At 37.4% G+C, this 26,362-nt stretch overlaps 1 protein-coding gene across 2 annotated transcripts in view; it reads right to left on the reverse strand.

Annotated features, from left to right (window-relative positions):
• Nucleotides 1-19,914: 19,914 nt before the first annotated feature.
• Nucleotides 19,915-26,362, reverse strand: part of CA8 (carbonic anhydrase 8) — a 92,673-nt gene continuing 86,225 nt past the window's right edge. The window contains exons 9-10 of one of the 2 annotated variants that reach the window (XR_650654.3): nt 21,682-21,731; nt 19,915-20,949 (exon numbers count right to left, since the gene is read on the reverse strand). The gene's annotated coding sequence lies outside the window, so the exon portion shown is untranslated. The remainder of the gene's footprint in view (nt 20,950-21,681; nt 21,732-26,362) is intronic. The other variant, XM_003902795.4, reaches the window with a different exon arrangement.

Raw genomic sequence — 26,362 nt, forward strand, 5'->3', positions numbered from 1 at the left:
CAGAGCAAATAAACAGGGAAAAATCCTTTTAACAACATTAACTTTCTAGATATCTCCTTTTGAAGTTTAAAAAAAATCCATGATATTATGTATATATTTATCACCCATTGATTTTTTTAAAAAACTGCAAAAAAGTGAGATATTTCTAAATGAGTTTTATTTAGTTATTGAAAATTATCTTTACATATTTGAAAAATAATGTAGCACACTATGAATATGTATGAAGCATTATTTAGTTACTTTATAGATAATATTTGAAATATCTCTGATTCCATGAACCTTTATAATAATCTGTGGACCCACTCTCCTCCCATCAGGTTATAGCAAAATAGACAATTTTTGACTTTGGGTGTAAGACGACTAGAATAAATGGAAAAACAATAACTCTACAGAAATTGGTAGCATAAGTTCAGGAAAGTCTTCTAAAGACATAAAAATAGATAACTCTTATTTTCCAAATGCTAAGTGGTAGAGCAAGGACTCAGATTAATCTGTTTGGCTCCAAAACTTGCACTTTTTCCATTGAACATACCACTTTCTTTTTGAACACTAAGTTCTCTACACAATGCTAGGATGAGTAAAACAGGTTGAAGCCAAATTCAACACAAGCCCTAAAGAAAAGATTTAAACTTTAGTTAAATCAGCTGATGCATTATGTTGGTAGAAGGTTATTTGTCTTTATTCCAAGCAACATGTTTCTGGAAGTATGGGGGGAAGCAACCCAGTACATTTAATGTGGCAACCTGGCAATGAGCAGGGGGCAATGCTAAGTGCACAATGTTCTTATCTGTCTTACTGTCTCTGCATTGGTGGATGCCTCAGTCATGGATCCTGAGGCCATCTGTAAATCTCTCCTTCCATTTTGCCAAATTTATTTATTTTCATGCTTTTAACCACCTCAGCCAATAATTCACCTGGCTTTCACGCTTACCTTTCATGAAGTGTTTTTATTTCTTAATAACATATTAAATTGACTCTTACTATTCTAGAAGGGAGTTCAATTTGAGATACATGATATTTTTGCTGCTCCCTTAATTTTGAAGAATGCACGTTCTGGAAGGGAGAAATAGAAGACCAAGAATAGATAGTTTCCCCGGTGGTTAATTTTATGTTCAGTCTTAGTCTTTTTTCAAACAGTATGGTTTGTTAAGGTCCTGATGATAAGAATTCTTTCTGAAACAGTCATAACTTTGGATACATTTATATTACTGAGGCAGATTATCTATGTTTATAAAAGTATACATGTATGCATTGCATTTGTTCTTGTTCCCCTTACTCTCTGTATGATACTATTTTCTCAAAAGTGATATAAAATTGGATACTCCATTCATATTCAAATATACATAGTTTAAAATGTGGATGCACTAAATTATCGTGCTCATGGGTTTTATTTTCTAGGGACAAGTGAATGAATGAAATTGGGCTGAGTTAAATATATGTGGACATGACAATTGTATCAGAAGAAAATTTGGAGGTTAGATATACACACACATACACATACACACACACATATATGTACACAACATATATACATATAACATATATGTGTATATATATGTTCATGTATTATTATACTGGTACAAAGTGGTTTTTCATTATCCCAAGCAAGATCCTTGCTAACTCCTCATTTCAGGAAGCTTCAGCAAAATTCCTGGATTGGCCTAGTTTGGGTCATGTGCCCATCCCAAGCTAATCACTATGGCCACTTATATAGAGTATTTAGAGTATTTAGATTGCCTTGCCTGAGTCATATTATGGAGGAGATACTCTATGATTCAAATATTCCCTCCAAAATCCACATCGAAATGTAATTGCCATTGTGGTGGTATTAAAAGGTGGGATCTTTAAGAGATGAATAGGCCATAAGGGTTCTACCCTCATGAAGGAATTAGTGTTGTTATCACAGAAGTGCATTAGTTATCCTGGGAGTGAGCTTGTTATAAAAGCGAGTTTGGCCCCCTCTTGCTCTCAGGCTGTCACATTCTCTTGCCCCTCTGCCTTCTTCCATGGGATAATGCAGCATGAAGGCCCTTGCCAGATGCTGACCCCTTGATATTGGACTTCCCAGTCTCCAGAACCACGAAAACTAAATTTCTTTTCTTTATAAACTATCCATTCTGTGGCACTCTGTTCTGGCAACACAAAGCAGGCTAAGACAAATATACACATTTTAGAGATAGGGTCTCACTCTGTCACCCAGGCTGGAGTGCAGTGGCATAATCATAATTCACTGCAGCTTGAACTTCTGGGCTAGAGTGATCATCCCATCTCAGACTCCCAAATAGCTTGAACTATAGGCATATGCCACCATGCCCAGCTAATTGTTTTTATTTTTGTAGAAAAAAAGAGTCTTGTAATGGGAGTTCTCAGCCTCCCACAGCACTGGGAATATAGGTGTGAGCCACCACACCTGGCCACAAGGTAAGATATTAGCAACCTTGCTAAGTTCCAAACACAAAATTCCATAGCCACTAGGAAGCTTTGAGTTCATTGCACATAAATATTTGCTGAAAAAATGAACTTGAGCCTGTGTTCTGAATCCCAAAACCCATGCTCTTTCCACTATCTGTGCAGCCTCCACATTTGAGCAAAATGTTAAACTACCCCAAAATTCTCAAAGTGAATGGGATTTACCAGCTAGATTGACATAAAAATATTAAAACATAAAATAATAATTCTTATAAGAGCAATGTTCCATGATACTTCCCTATTGTCAGATGCTTTCTATTACTCTTGGTTGTAAGGATTTAGTAATTGATATTGCTAATACTTTGAAAATGAAGCATTTTCTGTGCACTAAGTCCACCAACATCAGAGACAGTTTAGCTCAATAAGAATGATAGAACAGGCTTCCTTAAGAGATGAGGAACAGGACCATTATGCTGCTACTATTTCTGTCTTTCATCTATTGTGTTTCATGTCCTCTTGTTCCTCAGATTCTATCCTGTAAGGACTCTTGATTTGAATTAGTGAGAAAATGAGTGGATAGTGTATGTAAAATATTTTAAAAATCTGTTTTATCTTTTTAAAGTCAAAACGACTTTTACTTTCCCTTCAAAATTAAAAAGAGAGAGACAAATCTGAAAAGTATCAAGCACAGATGGAGACATTTGCATTTATGCTCTGACAATAAGGTATTTTTCTAGTGTCAACAAATGGAGAGCTTTATTTTAAATGTTGCCAGGTTCTGCCTCAGCTCCATTTTTCCATTCTGCCCAACTACAAAAAGTAAAGAAGCCCAGACACTCTTTTCATTCTTAAAAAAAAATAATGTAGAATTCCTGGGGAAAGACTGAGGCATCTTTTCTGGCTTTGAGGTAAATGTGTGACTTTCATAACATTAATGGGAATTCTTCCCACTGAAAGAACAGACTCCATCTTTTTAAATGCTTGAGTAAAGATTCACACAAAGCTGGAAAAAAAGCATTTTTGTTTTACGCAGCTATGCCCACTGTTGCAGTGCTAGGATTATGAATCACAGTAGGCTGTCCTTTTAAGACAGTCCATCCATCCAGTCATTTCAGAATGCTTGTGAACAAAAAGACGTCATGACAAAGCAGGGCAATGCACCAGGCATGGTTTATCTCTTCAACACGAAGGGAGAAGGTTTTCAGGCAACCCTCTTGTTACAACCTTTTTTGTAAAAAGGTTAAGCTAATTGAAAAACTACTTGGGTCTCTATCTTTTCTCGGATTGGTTCAAAGTAAAAGAATAATAATAGTATTGCTCTTGGCATTTGCAAAGACTGAAGAAAACTCACCGAAACATGTAGACACAACAAACTAATCCTGGCAATATTTTATCCTGAATTTAACACATAAACAGAATGACAGTTTTTTTTTTTATGTTCACTTCCAAATAAGAAAAAATATAACTTCATAAATTTTAAGTAAAATAATTATGAAACAGGAAGAAATATTTTTTAAAGATCCAATGAATCATCTAAATCGACTTTCAAAGTTCCGTCTGTGTGAGTTGCTAAAGATATGGAGAAGAAGAAATGATTGAAATTAATTCTGAAGACAAATCCCCATCAAAATGAGAAATAGCGTGCTAGCTTACATTAAATGAAAAATCATTCACGTGTCATAAAGCAGATAGAATAAATCAATTTTTAAAGAAGAATACAAGTATTCGATAGGAGCGCTGTTTTAAAAACGAAGGAAAGAGTTGAAAACTGCAACACTGACGAGGCAGCCGGTGGGCCGGGGCAGTGCACAGGGAGGGCTTGCTGACTCTCCTGGGCTTGCCGAGAGTCAGTCTCGCGAGAGCCAGCATCGCCCCGCCCCTGCATGGGCTCCTGCTTCCCAGCGTCCCACCGTGCCAGTGTCCTAGCGCTTCTATGCAACCAGCTGCTGTCACCGGCTCGCCCCATGCCGCCTCCTACCCCTTGCCCTCTAAATGCCTTTCTCCAAAGTCCTCTTAAATTTGTCTCACACTGCATGGATAAGACTGCGTGGGCCTGGAGAAAATGGAGCCCTACAGGGTTACAGCATGCCAGGAAGAGCTGAGGACGGCCCTGGGTGGGGCAGCTGACCCATGCAGCCTCTTAGAGAATGCTTAGAAACCAGAAATACACTCAGACGCTAACAGGACAACCACATATCCGTTAGGTTTTATCAAGAAGACACTCCCATCCTGAGTGTATGACCTGAACAGCTGTGTTGTTAGCAAGGTGGAAAGAAAGGGTGCTACGGCTTTCAGATCATATTAAAGGCCATGAGGCCGCTGAGTACTTTCCAGATCACAAACATTTTGTGCCATGAAATCATGGATTCAGCAATGACTGCTGAGAAAAGATGGGAAAATGTACACACAGAGACAGGTCGTAATTTACATTTCCACAAAATAAGTAATTTTTTATTTAGTTGTTACTGAGGTTTGTTTGTGTCTGGTAATAAGTTCAGAATCTTTTATCTCATTAGGAAATCTGTCAGGCAACAAAGGTGTATGGGGGAACCATATGCTGTGGGAATTACCCAAGAGATCAAAAGCACAGTGCTGGAGGTGCTTAAGCACTACCTGAGAGAATCAGACATGGTCATAAAGTTTTTAAAGGACAATTTACAAGCAAGGTGTTTAAGAAGATGTTTTTGTATTTCTTGGAGCCTAAAGAGAAATGGAAAAAAATTGCAAGTAACTAAATAACTCCCTCAAAAAAGTAAGCTGAGAATCAGAAGTTTACTCACGTCTGGACTTACCTGTTAGAGGAGTGACTTAGAAGAAAGGCTTGGGATGAGGAGAAGGAGGCAGCCTCATACACCAGCTCTCAGCCCTGGAAGTGGATGGAGCAGGCACCCTCCTACCTTGTCTGTTTCTTCCATTTCGCTTCCACCTGCCCACACACGTCTGGGAGTTAGGTTTGCCTGCCTTCCATTTTTACCCATTGCAGTCCACCATGAATAATGTGTGGGGCTAAACTCCAGAAAACATCAGTTCTGTGTTTAAAAATCTGCCAGGTCTTATCAGTGCTTTTATTTGAGGTTAAATGGCAGGGTCTTATTTATCCTCAAGTATCTCCAGTGTCTATTATAATGTCTGCAACTTAAGTGCTCAATCTTTAACTTGTAAAATGGATCCATTATCTTCTATAGGTAGGTGAAGGTCCAGTTTCATAATTTAGTTCTCAAAGCACTCAGTTTGATTCCTTCATCCTGTCTTTTATTGTCACCTCTCTCCACCTTCTTGTATATATTTAGATTCAGTCCATCCACCAACTCTTTGTTGGGTTTCCTGTCTCCCGCTCACACCTTTCCTCCAGCTAGTCTACACACCTGAATCCGTTCTCCTCACCTGCCCTCTCCAACCTTAAAGTCATATGTCACCTTCCCTGATCACCTCAGTATATTCTTTGTTCTTTTTTGAACCCACACGTGTGCCATCCACATAGCTTCTACAAGATACTCTGAATTATAATTAGGTGTGTGTAGAGCAAGGATTGCATTTTCCTTAGTCCCAATGCAGTAATTCCACACAATAAGAATTCAATAAGCATTTGTTAAATAAATACATAACAGCATAGCATCCTGTCCCCCTCACTGCCAAGAAAGAAATATCAGAATGTTAGCAATCATGTGTAACTTACAGCAATAGAAAAGGAAGAAGAGAAACAAGTCAGATGGGGGAGCTTAATGACTGCACTTGGCTTTACCCATTTTTCCATGCCATCCACAGCCATCCCTCACATAGCCTTCTGTCCAACAGCCCCTGCACTGCTGGATACAGACATCTGCTCACCAGACATAAAATGCACATCAGGATATGTATATTAAAGACAACAACAAAGTTCATGGCAAGCACTAAGTGAAATCATCCTAATGGATTTTCTGATCTCAAGCAGCCTGCAAATCTGATTTTATTCTATTTTTTTTGCCTGTAAGTGAGCTCACCATCATTCCAGGAGGCATCTCAGTAAGCAATAATATGCTTACACGCTTGGATTTAGGGACACCTGATAGTGGGACTATTCTTCAGAAATCTCAGAATTTCTAAAAAAGGACAATGCATTGATTCAATGCATTCTAAAAAATACTTTCTTCAGGAATTGTTTCGATTATTATATCAGGACATTTGTTGAGGAGTTCTGATGGGTTGAAATTGAAAGGCAAAGAACATATTGCTACCAAAAAAATTGTCCTGACTGGAGGCTGGGTACAGAAATAAATGGAAGGTGTACACTGAGAAAACATCAATGGTGACTAAATTGAGGTTTTGTGGCATAAGTGTATAAAGGAACATAAAATAAGGCAGTGGTCCAATGGGTGGTATTAATTAGGAATATGGGGGAATAGAATTAAAGGTACTACTGTTAATCACACTTATGTTCTGGATCACCTCCCACCAACCAACATCCTGTCCAAGAAAGGATTTGCCCATTGTGTAAGTGAATGAGAGTTTTAGTCCCTGAGTGACCCTCAAGTCTCCTTGTCACTTAATTCTGTACTCAATGTCCCACTAGAAGAACCCAGCCCATTTCCTAACTATGCAATTCAATCATACAGTAATTGTTGATTTTTTACGAAGTGAAAGAACCTCGTCTAAAATCTAGTTTAAACAAAACTATTAGCATTTTAACATATTAATACTAGAACTAGATCAAATTCATTAGTCTATGGTTTATATGAATCAAAAGACCATTTATTTATCTGCTTGAGATTCTCTTGCTAGAGTGTTGTTACGTAGCTATGAAATGATTCCAAACACTAACATTGCTCCGTGAATGATATATGTTTTGCCATAGTAAGAACTTGCAGTGTATCCCCTCCTCCCTTTGACAATGTGACCTCTTAACAGATCCCATATGTGAGAACTTGGAGTGAACTCCCCTTTCTCTTCAGGACTATGACTTTAGACTTTCTCAGACCCCACATATAAGTTATTGACCCTGAACCACTAATTAGACTTCACTTTTCCTAAAAGTCTGCTTCTATCCTAATTGAGTAACTTGAATTTATAAAGTTTGGAGCCCACTTCTGTGTGGTTAATGAACCTCATCTATCCAGTGTATTCCTGGTAAGTTTTCTTCATGTTATTCTCCTCCTCTTTAAGCATTATGAACCTAAGAAAAAAGTTTACCTTTGACCAGATACCATGTGATTCATGAAATCATATCATACCTTGATCATCTCCTTATTTTCACCATACAGACCAAATGTTTTCAGGCAGAAACTCTGGATGGCTCTGTTAATGTCATATATTTGCTTGGCAGCTAAAGGGCTGCTGAGAATCTGTCTGTGTGGGTTGAAGAGGTTTTTTGCACACAGCAAGATGAAACAAGTGGTCCATGCATTGTCTTTGTTTGCCTTTGCAGCTCCATTATTATATATAAACAACAACAACTAATTTATAAAGGTAGATGGGCAATTGAGGAGCTTCCTTTCATTCAGCCATCTGGCCCTAAGAGATGCTTCTTTACTGTGGGAGATGAACAGGCCATAGATGAAGTCTAAATGTTAACTCTTCATTGGAAGTAAAAGCAATGAGTGTTGATATTTGGTGAACATAGGAAAAACTCCATTTATCTCCACAGTGTTTTCAATTCCTTATCTAAGTGTGTCATGGAAACTATTCTTTCTATTCCCATTAAAGATAGGAAAAGCAAGGAATTCTTAATAAATTTTTTCAGCTTTGAGATTTGGGGGTACACATGGAGGTTTGTTACATGAGTATACTGCATGATGCTTAGGTTTGGGATACAAATGATCCTGTCACCCAGGTGGTGAGCACAGTACCCAACAGGAAGTTTTTTAGCCATTGCTCCCCCTTCTTGTAGTCCCCCGTGTCTTTTGTTCCCATCTTTATGTCTGTGTATATCTAGTCTTTAGCTCCTGCTTATAAGTGACGACATGCAGTATTTGGTTTTCTGCATCAATTTGCGTAGGATAATGACCTCCAGCTGCATCCATGTTTCTGCAAAGAACATGATTTCGTTCTTTCTTACTTAATCCAGTAATTCTATAACATGTACAACACTTGGAATTAATTAATGAAAAAAGAAAGCCCACATCACCCACCCAGATTTCATGTTATTGCGTAGGAAGTCTAGTGTGTTGTGAGGAAATGTGGGAGATTATTACAGTCAGATCCAAGCAGAAAATGACTCTTTCTGATCAAACAGGTGATAAGTGTTTCATCATCTATCATTACATTGTAAAGAAGGCTGATGTCACTGTGGAGAAAGAAACTGCTATAGAGAACAGTGATGCAGCCACAGGACAGAGAAAGGCAGAGAGTAGGGCCTCCTGCAGCCATTTTCATCAACAAGTCCATGAGGCACCATCCCCTCACAGAACATTCTGGAGGAAAGACGTCTCCTGGAGAAATCTCTTGAAAAAGACTCAGGACTTCAAGACTGCACTTTGGGGCAAGTACATAAAAAGAGACCAAAGAATTATCTGTGATGAGAAAGATGTTATCACGAGGAAAAAATCAGAAGAGTTGGCTTGGAAGAGAACAATGTGCAGCACAAGGAAGGGCCCTAGAGGAGGTGAGCGCGTTCTCCTTGCCACGTGGCTGAGGGCCAGTGACAGGACCTTCGGGAGGAAGAGCTGCAGATGTGCATCCAAACCCACTGCATCTTCTTTACAGTTTGTTGTGTGTAAATAATGGATATGACTTCCTTTATTAGCTTGTGCATCAAAAAAGGTCGCACAGCTCTTACTTTTTTAAATGAAGCACTGTACCTCCACATACGCTTTTATTATTTTTAAGAAACAGAGTCACTCTGTTACCCATGCTGAAGTGCAGTGGTTCCATCATAGATCACTGGAGTCTCAAACTTTGCTCAAGTGATCCCCCCACCTCATCCTCCCGAGTAGCTAGGACTTTAGGCATGTGCCACCATACCCAACTATTTTTATTTTATGTAGAGATGGAGTCTCCCTATGCTTCCCAGGCTGGTCTCAAACTCCTGGCCTCAAGTGATCCTTCTGCCTCAGTCTCCCAAAGTGCTGGATTACAGGGGTGGGCCAATGTGCCTGGCACACATACTCTTACTAATAGGAGGCCTAAGCACCCTCTTGGGGAGTCTCTCTCCCCAAGCTCTTCCCAGTCCCCTCTACTGCTCCAGAGGACCTGCCCCTTCCTGTGAGTGCGTTGCTTTGTCATGCCCTCCCCACATAGTGAACTCCCAAGTTTTTACTCATCCTTCATGAATTATTTCATCTTCCTTCAAGAATTCTGATATCCAGCACCTATTCTAGGCTGATCCTTCCTAAGCAATGCAGTTAGTTTTGGTGCCTAGTGTGCAGAAATAAAATAAAAAAAACAAAAAACAAAAAACAAGGTGAGAGGCACCTCAGGTGTCTCTGCCTTGATGAGTGTGATATTCCTGTCCTGGTACCTGAGCATGTATCAATACAGGCACAGGTTGCAGAAAGCGACCCATGACTGTCTGTGCAGAGGGCTCTTGTGGAGCTGATGGGCCCTGGAATGATTATCCTTCCAAAAGGAAAAAGTGAGTGAGAAAGAAGAGAAGCAAGACAGTGGTTGTATCAGTAGGACCTTGGGCAGTCTTGCTCCAGCAGCCCAGGGCTCTTAGCCACTGGCATGTGGCGATGCTTCCTCTATCCCCAAACATGTGGGCCTGCCAACCATGACTAGGAGAGCACAGAACCACAAGGCTGGTCCCTTCCATCCTCATGACAGAATTAATACAGGTCATAGAAAGTGAGGTAACGAAAGCACCACAAAGTTCCTCAGTCTTTAGGCCCTACTTAAGGTCATGAGTTTTTCATGTTTAATGTTTTCTCATGTTACTATTAAAGATCCAGAGAAAACCCACCTTTTGGTGTTCTGACTGAAGAATGAGAAGCTGTAATTGGATATCATCCTTGTCAGTCATCTTGGATAGGAAATGAGATCTGGGAAGATAAAAGGGATCAGGCCCTTTGGTGCAGCGGAGCCTGGGATGCTGACAGGCTAAACACAGAAGTATGTAGTTTGTAAAGTTTCCAGGAAGAATGCAGAATGGGTTGGCAAGCTTAGGTCATCCAGGTAGCCTACCCACTTAAAGTCTATCAACTCCATGAGGGTAGAGATTACATCGGTCCCATTCATACCTGTTACTGTTACTGTTTCCTAGCACAGTGCCTGGAACTTTTAAAAATGCTCAATAAACAGTTGTGGAATCAGTATTTTTGTAAATTACTAAAGCATAATTGTAGGATAAAAGGGCTTTTCTAATGTTTTAGATATTCCTATGGGTGATGGAGTAATAATAGCAAACACTTATTCAAATATATTCCCATGAGTACTAAAATACAAACATCTTAAGATTCACGTCTTGAGGTTAAAGATGAAGAAACTGAGGCCCAATGAAATTAAGTACATTGCCCAAGGCACACATTGCTGGGAGGACTCAGAGCCAGGATTTAATACAAGGAGTCTGGCTCCAGTCTATGCCCTGAACCTCTATATTGCCTGCCTCTAGGACCATATGACAGAATGTGACCACACGATTGCATTACTTGGAGTTAGTCACAAAACTGTGTCCAGAGAAGTGTTACAAATATCAACTGGATTCACCTAAAGTACTGACCTGTATCTTCCCCAGTTGTTACTCCACTGGGGATCTGGCTGCACTGAAATCCTCTAATCCTTTTGTGAAATCTCTCATCACTCTTGCCGCTTTCATTTCTGCACCTATCCCAGGCGCATTCTCTTGTAATACATCAGCTCCTGCTTAGAGGCACTCTTTGCCCTCCATTTGGTTGTGATGAGACACCCCTTTCACATTTCAGCTGTAGGAGATGTGCCACAGCTTCCTGTTACTGATTTTCCTGCCTCTCAAGGTGATGGGGGAACTGGTGATATTGTGGGAAGTTTGGTTTTTGTTTTGTTTTGTTTTTACCAGTATTGTGCAAGTCATAGGAAAGATCCTAAATGAATTCAAAATCTAAATAATTGTCCTTTGACCACAGACACACTAATACATTTTTCTTTCTGGTCAAAAGAAGTAGAAGATTTCCTTTGGCTAAATTAGAGAGAGTACACAATTAAGAAATCCATGTACCTGTTAGATAAATGCAAATCAAAACCACAATGAGTTAACCATCTCACACCAGTCAGAATGGCTATTATCAAAAAGTCAAAAACCAACAGATACTGAGGAGGTTGTGGAGAAAAAGGAATGCTTTTACACTGTTGGTATGAGTGTACTTTAACTATTGTGGAAGACAGTGTGGCGATTCCTCAAAGATCTAGAGGCAGAAATACCATTTGACCCAGCAATCCCATTACTGGGTATATACCCAAAGGAATATAAACCATTCTATTATAATGGTACATGTATGTGTATGTATGTTCTTTGCAGCACTATTCACAGTAGCAAAGACATGGAATCAACCTAAATGCCCATTAATGGTAGACTGGATAAAGAAAATGTGGTACATATATACCACGGAATATTACGCAGCCATAAAAGAACATCAGGAAGAATAGCTAATGGATGTGGGCCTTCATACCTAGGTGATGGGATGTTCTGTGCAGCAAACCATCATGGCACACATTTACCTATGTAACAAACCTGCACATCCTGTACATGTACCCCTGAACTTAAAAGTTGCAGAAAAGAAACCCAGATATCAAGTCTGTCATCTTATCTGGCTGGTTTTTAAAAGACAATTTAGAAAGAAAGAAAGAAAAAAAAACATTATTGGCTCAAACATTGTCTATCTCCTTTGAACTCATTTCTACAGTATAATGATTTGATAATAAGCATGTATTTGACAAATACAAATGCATGTGATGGTAAACATAAGTAAGGCCTCCCCGGGTGGCACTGAAAATATGTGTTCTCTTGCCAAAGATGTAAAAGTTAGCAATGGACTTAATAGCTTTCTCAGGGAAGCTCTGATAACAGAGGAACACAAGGCTGGAGCCTGAGGATCATAACTAACAGGTGTAATCAATATCCATGAAATGCTTCAAATACATAGTTTTGTGCAAGCACTAACAGTAATAACAGTCCTAACCTAGGTGAGATGTACTGTTCCTTGGAGTTAACCGCTCACCTGCTACTCGTCTCTCCAATAGAGTGCCACTTAGACATTACCTTATACTTGCATAAATGAGAAAGTCAGCCAGGGGTGGTGGCTCACACCTGTAACCCCAGCAGTTTGGAAGACTGAGGAGGGAGGATTGCTTGAGGCCAGGAGTGCAAGACCAGCCTGGGCAATATAGCAAGACCCTGTTTCTAAAAACATCTTTTAAAAATGTAGCCAGGTGTGGACCTGAAGGCTGCCATGTGCTATGATCATACCATTACACTGCAGTGTGGAAGACAAAGCAAGATACTAATTCTAAAAATAAAAATTTTAAAAAAGAGAAAATAATCTCCTTGTGCACTAGAAGCATTAGCTCCTCTTCCTGGGAAGACCAATTTACCCACGAGAACTGTGCTCACATTTCCTCTCTGTGGACTCAGAAAATAATCTTTGGAATTACAGGTTTCATACCTGCTTCCTCCCTGTCCTTCTTAAACTTCTTCCTGTTTCTGAGTATGTACGAGGCTGAGTTTGGCCATCATGACTACTGAGCCAAAGAGCGGAGGCAGTTCCTTTTCTGCAAAACCATCATAAGAGACTTCACTAGACTTGAAAGTGATTTTTTTAAGAGTTCCAAATATTTTTCTTGAGTATCTGGAACAATTTCATATGAAGATAATTTCCATAAGTGAGTAAAAAAATGAAAAAAAATCATGTATATTATAGTTTCATATTAAGAGATTATTTCATTCAAATGAGATTCAAAAAGCATTTGCAAGAAAATTTATTTAATATGACTAAAATTACAAGGGGTCAGCTTTCATCTCAGTCTTGTGCTATAATACAATAGATTTCCTGTATGCCATAAAGAAGTATCTTCATGTTATAAAAGAAAATGTTTTCATGCCATGCATAGACCTCGATCTGCATTTTTGAAAAGTCCCTTTGGGCCAGATTCTATTATGTTTTCATAGGAAAATTCCTGTTGAGGCTGACTGAATTCCAGTGTAATTTGAAAGCAATTAAAGTCCATCAAAGGAATGGTAGTACAGTTATCCTGGAAATGAATCAGATCCAAAAAGTGTAAAACAAGCTAGTCTAGATCTTTGGAGCGGCTCTAAGAATTTTCTTAAGTTCTACTGACTCACTACAGTCACTGTTCTAGTGCAGGAAAAAGCTATATCACAGGCTCCACTCAAGTTTCAGACATGGAAAAATTTCTTCAAATTCAATAGCATCATTTCCAAATGGGCATTCTATATAACCTGAAGTGTAAAACCTCTAGTATGGTTTATTAAAACTTGATCTAAATCTGATATAGCACAAATTTCCAATTAAAAACCTCTGCATCTGTGTTGTTTTTGTTTCCTAAAAATGTCTGAAGGGTCAGTCACGTCTCACCACCTCACATCCTCAGTGAGTGCCAGGTAAGAGTTTCATACAAAAGTACCACAGGAAAACAGCTCCACACAAAGGAAGGAAACATAAAAGAAAAAAAAAAGCTATTTCCTTGTACATATCCTTAGGGCTACATTACATCACTGGTGGATAATGCCTCATCCTCTTCATAATTCTTTACAACCCAAGATTATAAACTATATTTAATAGCCTGGTTTTCATCAATCAATATTTGCTATATTAGTATGTTTTAATAGAAACAAGTGGATAGCATTCTAAGGAAAATGAGGTTTTTCTAAGTGTCTATTTTATAACTGTGCCATGTTGGAGTTGTTCGTGAAGACTTAAAAATCATTAATTGGCACGTTCTAATTAATTGTCTTTAATTAAAATATAGAAATAAAATTTCAGAGTAATTAACTCAATAAGTTAATGACTAATATTAGGTAATGTCAACTTCATTTTCATATTAAGAAACATTCCCTTTTAAACTTTAAGCTATCAAAAAGCATGAGCCTACCCTTAATTATGATACAAAATTGTGAAAAATATGCTTACTCAAGAGAAAATTCCAAAAAAGGAGTGATAGCTTGACATTTTGAGTAGTGTACTATCTTAAATGACAGAAAACTACATCCAGGATAGCTGTGTGAAGATCTCCACAGACTTGCTCCCCAGTGAAAAAAACTGTGGAAATTAAAAAAATAAATAAATGTCTGAAAACTGTCTTAAGGGTATACAGCAAATGAAGAAACATTTACTCAAGAAAATCTACTAAATCTCAGTAGGAAGAGTGAGAGTATTTCATCTGAGCCACAAATTCACTGCCTCCCTTCTTCTACCCCAGCTTAGTATGATTAAAATTCCACTCTTTGGGAAATACGATCAAGAAGATGGGGCTCCCTCTTCCTTCAGCTCCCAGTCAAGGGATACTAATAGGTTGCAGAGGCTAAATCTCTTGGGGCTGTGACCCAGAGGTCATGAGCCCTTTTCCTTTACCCAATCCCCACTAACAGAGCGGAAGTTCTATGTCTAATCCTGCAAAAGGGCCCAAATACAAGTGAATCAGATGTGGAGCAATTTACGTCCCAAGGCATTGCCAAATACAATAGAGTAATTAACTAGCAACCAGTGAAACCTCACGGGTAGGTGTAATACCAATGGAAGCAAAGAGCTTAGCAGAAAAATCAAGGAAAAAGACAAAGAGCGTCCTTAACCTACCCTCATTCCAGAGTGACTTTGCAGAGCAGGCTAAGAATGTTGGGGCCTTGATCACCCTGACCCTGACTCACTCATATGGTGGAGGATCCATACTGGGAGAGGCAAACCATAAAGACCCGAGGCAGTAGATACTCAGAGCCCTATTTGCAGAGAGGAATGTCACTCCAAGAGAAGCAAGCCACTTTTCCAACCACAGCTCCCAAGGTGTGGCTCAAAGATTTTGCCAAGGGCAAGAGGCAGTCAATAAAAAAGAGCACCAAAGCTCTACCCAAATGAACTGACTTTATTAGTAATAGCATATGGAAAGTTTAAGCCTACAGGTTCTCTGGAAAACAATGAGGATTTTTGAGGCAGGTAATTAAGAAGAGGCTTATTAGCTAAATAAGGAAAACAAGTTAAACTGTAGGCCAGGTAGTTTATCAGAGATAACTAAGGAAAGCTACAACCAAGAAGAACCCCCCCTAGGGTCAGAACAAACCTTAAAGACTGGCCTCAAAACTAATCCTGCAAAAGAGCCCAAGTATAACTGAATCAGTTGGGGAGTGATTTATGTCCCAAGGCATTGCCAAAAACAATAGAGTAACTAGCAACCAGTAAAACCTAACAGGTAGGTATAATACCAATGGAAGCAAAGAGCTAGGCAGAGAAATCAAGGAAAGAGACAAAGAGAGCCCTACTAATTTACTGTCATCCCAGAGTGACTGTGCACATGCCCAGGGCAGTGCTCTCTGAGAAACCACATTATACAGTTCACACTACAAGAGTAACAGACTCAATTAAAATAGTACAGCCACTGGGCACGGCGGCTCACACCTGTAATCTCAGCCCTTTGTGAGGCTGAGGTGGGTGGATCACGAGGTCAGGAGTTCAAGACCAGCCCGACCAACATGGTGAAACCCCATCTCTACTAAAAATACAAAAAAAGTAGCTGGGTGCGATGGCATGCACCTGTAATCCCAGCTACTCGGGGGGTTGAGGCAGGAGAAATTGCTTGAACCCAGGTAGAGGAGGTTGCAGTGAGCCAAGATCGCGCCACTGCACTTCAGCCTGGGCAACAAAGTGATAAATTTTAAATAAATAAAATAAAATAAAATAAAATAAAATAAAATAAAATAGTATAGACAAGTCACTGAACAAATAATCAAAAACAACAAAAGCCCCAGAGAGGTGGTGTAAGATGGGGCAAAAATGAACAGAAGATCAGAGAAATATGAGACTCTATTAAGTGCATTAATACATGCACAATGCGAGTACCAGAAGAAAAGGAGAAAGTGGAAATGAATATTCAAGGAAATAATGGCTCAAACATCCCAAATTTAATTTTTTTCTAAAAAAAATCACTCATCTACATACCCAAGAAGCTCAACAAATTCCAAGCAGAATAAACACAGACTCACACCCAGATACATCATAGTAGGAATTCTGGAGGGGGAAACATTTTTTTTTTTTTTGGAAAGCAGAAACAGAAAAAGGATTTGTCTTGTAGAAGGAAACCTCATTAAGCTTTCAATAGCTGGCATCTCAGCAAATGCTAGGAAAGCAAAACCAAAAACAGAAACTTTTCACCAGGAGTTTTATATTTAGCAAAACTATCTCAAATAAGGTAAAATAAAGATAGTCCATATAAACAAAGACTAAAGATTTCTCCATATCAGATTTGCCTTATATAAAAATATACAAAAAAAGGACTTCTGCCTGGAACGAAGTGACCCCAGATATAATTTGAATCCATCCCCAAAAAACAAAGGGCACTGATAAATGTAATTATGTAATTATAAAAGACAGCATAAATGCATATTTCTTCCTTCTCTTATTCAAAGAGCAACTGTATAAAATATCATGTAACAGCACTTTAGAGCCAGAACATATACAAATGTGACATATTTGACAATGACAACACAAGCAGGTAAATAAGAACAAAGAAGTAGTGGAGTAAGAAATGACACCAGATGGTAACTCAAATTTACAAGACAAAATGAATAAAACCAGAAATGATAAATTAAAAGCTTACTAGAAGAAACTCTATAAATATAATTTGTTCTCCTTTCTTTGCTTCTTTAATATACATACAAGTATATAAAGTAAAAATTTTACAAGTATTGTTGGGCTTACAGCATGTAAGATGTAGTATGTATAACAATAATAGCACAAAAAGGGAGAAGAGAGTTCACAGCTATTTAGTAGCAACTAAATAACTCACTGTAATATATTATAAATCCGAAATAGATTCTGATAAATTAACAAGTATATTATGTGCCCTTTAGCAACCACTGAGAAAATAAACTCAAAAAAGTGAAAAAATCATTAAAGAAATTGAAATATTATGCTAGAAAATATTCACTTAACTAAAAAAAAAGCAATAGAGGAGGAATAGACAAACAACAACAAAAAGACACAAGACATGTAGGAAAAAAAGTAAAATGGCAGACACAAATCCAACTATATCAACAATAACATTAAATGCAGATGGGTTAAATAATCCAATTAAAAGGCAGAGACTGTCAGACTGGATTTCAAAAACACAAAAATAAGATCCACCTGTCTACAGGAGACACATTTTAGATTCAAAAATATAAATCAGTTGAAAGTGAAAAGATGAAAAAGGATACATCATACAAACAGCAACTATAAGAAAGCTGGAGTAGCTATATTAATATCTGACAAACTATATATTAAAATTTTAAAATGTTACTAGAGATAAAGAAGGACAAGTGTCCCAAAATGAATGTAGAAAAAAACTGACAGAATTGAAGGAAGAGATCATTCAACAACAGTCAGAGAATCCAATACGCTACTTTCATAATAGACAGAAATAGGCAGATGAACAAGGAAATAGAAGACTTGAACAACACAACAGGCCAATACTATAGACCTAACAGCCATCTACAGAACACATCATCCAACAACGGTACAATAGATACTCTTAAGTACGCATGGAATATTCTGCAGGATAAACCATATGCTAAGCCAGAAAGCAAACCTCAATAAATTTAAGACTGAGATCATATAAAGTATGTTTTCTGACAACAGAAAAAAAATATAAACCAATAACAAATTTGGGAATTCATAAATATGTGGAAATTAAACAATGCACTCCCAAGTAACCACTGCATCAAAAAGAAATTAAAAGGCAAAGTATTTTCTAAGACCTTGAGATGAATGAAAACAAAACATAGCATACCAAAACTTATTGGATGCAGCTAAAGCAATGCTCAGAGGAAAATTTATAACTGTTAATGCCTTTATTCAAAAAAGAATTCAAATCAATAACCTAACCTTCCACCTTAAGATACTGGAAAAGACACAAACCAAATATAAAGCAAGCAGAAGTTAGAAAATAATAAGATTAGAGCAGAGATTGATGACATAGAGAATAGAAACACAATAGAGAAAATCCCAAAATCCACTTTGGTTCCTCAAAAAGGTCAATAAAATTGACAAGCCTTTAGCTAAACTGACCAACAAAAAAAGAGTAAACTCAAATTATCTTAATTGCAAACCTTCTGACAACAGTATTACTTTACACACCATCAGGTACATTAGTTACCATGAATCAGAGGCACTTACATGTGTATAGGCTACATGAAAAATCATTTCAGTTTGTTGCCTTATTAAATTGTTTCATAAACAAAACACACCCTAAATTAAATTTCAAGATCTATGGCATTTGTCATTAATTCTCCCCTACTTTTTCTTTGGGAGATTCCTTCCCCAGTTACAGGGTCCATCACATAGGTTTTACTTTTCTTTCCTATCACACCATTAAAACAGATTTGAGATTAGTTGTTGTACTTTTGTTTACTGACAAACTACCTTTCAAATTCATTCCTACAAAAGCATATTATAAACAGTATTCATATTCTGAATCTGAGGTAACTGTGGAATTAAAGGATTTTCCATATAAACAATATTAAGCCTCCAAACAATCTCACCAATGGAAACCATGATCTGAACCAAGTAGTTCATTTCAGTCTTTTACTCAGAAAACATACAGTAAATAAATTCAAATTGCTTCAATACACAGACATAAACACACACACACACACACACACACACACCTGTGAAAGGTGAAATCCGAACAACTAGACGTTATCCTGAAATTCATTTAATTACTATTTGTTATTATATTTGTTTATTTTGTGTATTTCAGGGACAGATGAAAGGAGACTGCAAGCAGCATCAGAAGGCTAGTCCAAGAACAATCCCTGACTGTTCAGCACCAACCAGATCAGGAGTGGAGAGGCTGATACCTGTACAGTGTTTTGTTTCAGAAATGCCCTATGAATGGCCTGTCATTCATGGAAGGCTTCAGATCTAGTCTTTTGATGTTAATTACAAATAAGGCTACACCGGTGCAGCCAATGTTTGGCATGTGAGTGGTAACAGTGCCAGATGTAAAAATTTTTGTCACAGTTTTCTAACCATGCTTTGCCATTTCCTCATTGTCGGACACTAGGAACTGTTATACACAAGGGAAGTCCAGGACCTCGCTCTGCTTTCAGAGGCATTGCCTGGTGCTGCCCCCATGTGATCCAGGGCTACCAACAGATCTCAACCCTTACCAAGCCCCGACTTTTCCTCACACTGCCATAGCCTTAGTCCTTTCTCTTGCTGCCCAAGACTAGACGATGAACCTTCTTTGCTTCCATTTCAGGGATATCCGGTGTGATTTTCATTTGTAATTAATGCTTCCATTATTACCATCTCTACTCAACACATCTAAAAACTCTGAACATATACTTATTCCACCTGTCTTCTATTTCTATAACTTAGATATTCTTCATCACAAAATCCCTCCAAACTAGGACTATGTTTTTGAAGTCATTCATTTTACAATTATAACAACAATAACATTTATTATTTGCTTTGTGCCAGGCACTCTACTACTTTACATAAATTATCTCATTCTGTCACATCTAACTGCAACTAAGTATATGCTTACATTTGCTAGTAGCACCTAAAATAAGGATATTGTTGGTCATCTTTAAAGAAATGTCTTAACATACTAAAGAAGTGGAATCAATAGAATAAAATATTTTTAAGTCTTACAAAGTATACAACACTAAAGTAATATAGGATACCATTAAATTTATATTTCTATTTATGGAAAGTAAAGCTATTCCTGGTACATGGTGGTGACCTTCTTTTTATCCTATTTCTTATACCTTTCTCAAATTCCTATAAACCACAGCTTTGAATAGGTCAAATAAATATAATTTGATTCATACATTCAGTTAAATCCTTTAACTATGTAGTAATACATAAAGTGAGTATTATGTTGCTGCATTAACACCAAAAAAATGTTTCCCATGGCAATCCAGCCTAACGTTAATTGTGGTATGGGTGCTGAAAAAATAAAATGAGACATAATTTTACTAATCATTCACTTTGCATTTTGAAGCTCTTTGCTGTTCTTAATCAAAACTCTGAATTTATTATCAAGAATTACACTAGTTTTAAAATGAGTTAATTTTCTGTTGGAGACAGGAAATGAAGAACTACTAACACTGGGAATGTATTTTTCCTTTCTCAATATTAACACATGATATATATTCAGATTAATAACAACTCTGGAAACTAGTTTCATTCCCTCTACACATAAGCAATAAACAGTACGTGCAAATATGAATCCTAGCAGCAGTAACGTGGATATATAATATAGGGTTTCTTTGGAATATACAGCCATTTCTAATATTTCATTTCAGCAAGTGTACAGGCAACCATCACAGACATCCATCAAAGCTGGATTAGATGAAGACAACGCAGGCTTTGAGGATAAACTGAAGGTGCAGCTTAAAAGTTTCCTTTTCTCATCCAAGGGCTCTATAGGACCATTGTCTTCCTCCTTTAGGCAAAAAAAAGAATCAATTATGTTACTGATATTCTTCCACAGCAGACTGAAAGTCTTTTTACAGTACAAGACAGTAAAAACTAAAAATTTCATACGAAAACGTAGAAATTTCAAACATATCTTCGTGCTCATTTGTTATCGCTGCAATTTTTCCACAAAATTTTCCACAAAATTTATTTCTATGGCAGACTTATTAATGCAGAATTTCACAGAAACAAATACTTTCATCCAAAATAAATAATGCTTCAACTATTTTACAAACAAAAAATTTGTATATCATGTCAAATAATAAATAAAAATAAAGTTTTAAATTCTTGTCATTCATTTTGCATATAATGATCACAGATGGATGGTAACTCAAGAGCACACAGACCCCTTCATTCCTAATTCCCAAGTGACTTACAATTCTATTAAATAAATAAGAAATGCAGAATATATATATATGACAATAGTACTTGTTTGAGATAACAAATAACGTGCTTCTCATATAGGAAAACAACATCAGCTAACACTTTAGTTCAATGATACTGAACTTTTCGATGTTGAACTAGCATTGCCAGCAAAGGCAGTGGGAAACTTGCAGTCTTATTAGTTGCCTAAGGTAGGTAATAAATCTCTATTAAAATTTAGAATGCATATACTTTTGGACTTGGAATTCTAGGAACTTATAATAGACATATAATTATCCAGTCAGGATACAAAGAGTCTATATGTAAGGACACTCACTGCAAAAAGAAACTGGAAACAATCTAAATGATCTCCTTCTGGGCAATGTCCTTTGGAAAAAAAGAACAAAATAATACAGCAAAATAAATAGCCTCCTTTCCTTAATAAATCATATTACTATGCAGTATTTCAGGATTATGCATATATAGTACATATGTATCTGTGGACACACCTGCACACACACAACATATCTATACACACACACACACACATTTCTACATATGCATACATATACAAACAGATACATATAAATATATAGAATGTCTGGAACAATTTATTAGAAAATATTTATAATGATGGGTTATGTATTTCCAAACCACCTATTTTTTTTCTGCTCCCACTCTACCAGGACCAAACTACATTTCAAATATGATAGTCACAATAAAATCTTTTTAAATTTTTTAATCTTTTTAAATTGACAGATAAAATTGTAGATATTTATCACGTCAACAAAATGTTTTAAAATATATACACATTGTGAAATGGCTAAATCAAGCTAATTAGCGTGTATATTACCACACATAGTTAAAAATCTACTCTTCTAGCACTTTTCAAGAAAGTGACATGAAACTGATTATCAAACCGTAAAATCACAGCAAATCAGAGTCAATGGGGCCTAAAGGTCACAATGTATGAATTTTCTGCAAAAGGAAATAACCTGGGGTCCAGTGTTTCCCAAACTGTGTTCCATAAAAAACTACAATGAATCCATGTTTAAAAATATTGTATCAAATCCATGTTAAAAAATATTGTATCAACTCTGTTAAAATATGGTTCTTTAATTCAAAGCCATCTCAGAGGCTCTAATATGCTGATGTGAATTGCAAATCTCCAAAAGGAGGATATTAGTACATCCAGGTTCTCCAGATATACATGAACAGTCACCTCTTGATTTAACACACATTTTGGAGGACCAGTGCACTGCAGAACTCATTTGGGAGAGGCTGGTCTAGAAGCATGTATCCTAAGTTTATGAAATTTCATTATAAAGAATATATGCAGCCTTCTAAATATTAAGCTACCATGGCCCAAAACACGAATAAAAGATGGGTAGGTAAATACACAGTCATTCTAATCATACGAGGTCAGGTCTCAAGCCAAAGCAGAATTTAACATTTCGTATACATCCACAGTGCAACAGATGCACACACATGTTAGTGTCCTATTCATTTTTGAAGCTCTCAGGGCATGATTCAGGGGGTTCTTGGTAGATGCTGAATGAATTCTAATTTACCTACGTGTAGAATCTACTGGTGAATTTGCACACTCACTCAGCTGAAATCTCCCTCACAGGGGAAACTCAATACCCTATGCTATTGAGCTTTTCTTACTTACATATTTTTCAAAGAAATGACACCTCCCTATGCCAAGGCTCTCTGAAGATGGTCTTTATATTAGCTTTACCTTCCTCAAAAATGTACACTTGATCTTGTTTACTGCAAATACCAGATTAACTGAAAAAATGTTTCAATCAATCACAATCTGGGGTATGGATGTGGAATGAAGAAGAACCAAATCCAAATCCCAGCTCTTCTATCCAATTGCTGTAAGATTTTAAGCAATTTACTTGCCCCTCCTGAGACTCACGATAATATCTACTTCTTAGGGAATGTGTGAGACTGTAATGACAGCAGATAACATGTGCTGAGCATAGTACCATGAGTAATAATTTTGGTTGATTTTAAAACCATCTCACTAGCTAAAAATTAAACTACAATACTGTACCCCAACATAAACGTGAAGTATGGCCCATCATTTTTATGCCATGTGTTGGAGATTTACTTCTCAGTGTTTTAGAGAAAGTTTTCACAGGATAAAGTAATGCTTGGTCTCATCTGTTCTGTATTCCCAAGCTCCAGCCGAACACCTGACCCAAACCACTCAGAAAATGTGTGCGTACATGCATAAAAAGTGCAACAAAATAACAGTAGCAATTGCTATTTTTATTTGTATCAAAATTATGCATGCATATAAACACTTAAGTTTTTAAGTGTTTGTTATGAAGCTATCAGTCACTTCTCCTATGTGTCACCAATTTCCTTCTCCTTAACTCTTTCAGCTGATTAACACTAGAGAGCTAAATGGCATGATTGTATTGCTACCTTTCAATTTTCTGTTTCAGTATTATACATAAATTTTTCCTATGGAGAATGAAGATTTGACCCTCTTTCCTCCTGTCAACATCATGCACACACACACACCCCCCACCCCATTTCTTTCCCATCTTCCCATCACCCCATCCTCCAAATATGGCTATATAGACAAACTTCTATTGTTGTAATGATGTTAAAGTATTCAGAGGTGAACTACATGTGTTAATTTTTCTTTTCTGCACAACATTTTGTTTTCTCTGGAGTGATAAGTACCTTGGGTTTTTCCACCTATGTATTCTATGTACTCATAACTAATTCAATGCACAAATACCTACCCATTACCTAACTCTCCTCTCAAGAAGTGAAGATATATCATGCATTGTATCAACTTCACCATTCCTGAAGAACTCATCTAGAACCTTCTCACCTGCTCACATCTGGACTGACTTGCCTGGTTTGCCTATGATCTCATTCCACTGCTATTCTGGGCATTTATTCATCCCCTTGGTTTTTCTCCTTTGCTGGCTCTCCTGTTTCCTGGATCCCACATCTTTTTTCCTTGGCTTACTCCATTTTGGTGTGGCATTATCAAGTAGTTTCCGGGAAATAAATATGTGATGGCTTTGATATCTAAAAATGACTACTGTAACCACACACTGGGTTAAAACTTTGACTAGGTAAGGAATTTGGTGGACTGTAATTTTCTCTCAGAATTCTGAAGGTCATGCTCATTGCCTTAGCTTCCAGCGTTGCTTTTGAGAAGTCTGGTATTCAAATTCCAGATTCCTTGATTTTGACATGTCTGTTGCTTTGGTTTCTGCCATTCTGGAGTTTCTCCCTCCATGTTCTGAACTTTCACAATGATGGTGTCTTGGTGTGAGTGTGTTTTGATCTACTGTGCTGGGAATTCAGTGGATGCTTTCAATTTGTAACTTTATGCTCACGAGTTCTGGGGAAATGCTTTGGATAATTTTGTTGCCTGATCCCTCTCCTTCACTTTCTCTGTTCTCTCTCTAGCTTATTATGTGGATGATGGACCTCTTAGACTGATCCTCTAATTTGCTTACATTACCGTATTTTTCATCTTTTTGCCTTTTGCTCTAATTTCTGAGAATTTTCAATTCTGCCTTCTGATTCTTCTGTAGAAGTTCTCATTTCTGTTTTTGTGTTTTCAGTTTCAGTTTCCAAAAGCTCTATTTTCTAAATATGCCTTTTCTTAATGGTGCCCGGTTTTTTTTTTTCTGTGGATGCAATTTCTTTCCTTACCTCTCCAAATAGACAAGTGACAATTCCTTGACAGCTTTTCTCTTCTTACAAAGTATTTATGTCTTTTAACTCACTTTCTTGTCTGATTTGGGTTCTTTCATTTATAGTTCTTCTTCAAATATCTATAACTGTTCATATCTGGGACTGGCAAACAACCACTACAACAAAACCAGAGTGGAGGCTGAGGGCACAGTGGAGGTCTCTTTATTACACAATCACTACCGACTGAGCCTGTTGGTCCACTTCTGCAGAGAAGTCACCTGGGCTGGTCAGACCCTCCCCAGAAGATACTTCCAGCTTCATCTGGAGAGTAGGGGCCTTTCTGCCAGTGTATGGGAGGATGACATGAGGTCTGAGGATGTTATTTACTCACTCAATTGTGTCTGTGTCCCCTAGTATAGAGTCTCTCTCTTCATCATCTCCAGAAGACAAGTATCTCTGGTCTGCCAAGGCTTTGGAGGGGACTGAGAGATGAAAGTGCTTCTTAAATAGCTTTCAACCGATACAGATGACTTTAGCCGCCTTTTACTCCAGCTTCCAGATGATATCTGTTGCCACCAATTCCTGGAAATTTGAGAGATTCTATCGTGCTAACGGGTTTGTTCCTCACATCTGCTAAATCTGTTACAAGACCATCTGCTTCCAGCTTCCAAAGTATTGTGGCTGTTGTCTCCTCTCTTGTTTTCTGTATCCTTGTGAGTCAATGCACTTAAAAAAAAAAATATCTTTCCTGTTATTTTAATGCAGTCTGTGGTGGAAACAAAATTAATTGCCTATCTTCAATTGATGGTCGTTATTTGAAACAGAAGTTCATTTTTATGCCTTTGTGTACTTTCTAAAGTTCCTACAATAACTACATTACTTAGTAATCAGAATACAAATTTATTTGATAAAACAACCTAAAGAAGTAATACTTTGTATATATAAAGGTAAAGCTGGCCTTCTCCCTTTGAGATTTTCTCCAAATATTCATTTATCTACGTCTCAATAACAAGGAAGCGTACTCATAAAGAGAAATTTTCTATTATACTATGATCATTGTTCATAATGATGACCTCAAAGTATGGCTACATCCTAAGGAGTCTTCTAAGCCATCAGCTATTTCAATAAAATTATAGCAGATGCCATCTTTCACATGACTTTTTCTTAATCTTGAATTATCTTTTATGAAGAGGCCCAAGGGAATGAGTGCAAAGCAAATCACTACTGGAGAATTTCCTGAAACGCTACCAAAAATAAAAAAAATCACGTGTACACACACATCATACTCCTCAGAGACTGCTGCAGGTCACAGTACTAATGTAAGTTCCAGTAATTTTGGC

This window comes from Papio anubis, chromosome 8 (genome assembly GCF_008728515.1).
Source record: "Papio anubis isolate 15944 chromosome 8, Panubis1.0, whole genome shotgun sequence".
NCBI classification, from domain to species: domain Eukaryota; kingdom Metazoa; phylum Chordata; class Mammalia; order Primates; family Cercopithecidae; genus Papio; species Papio anubis.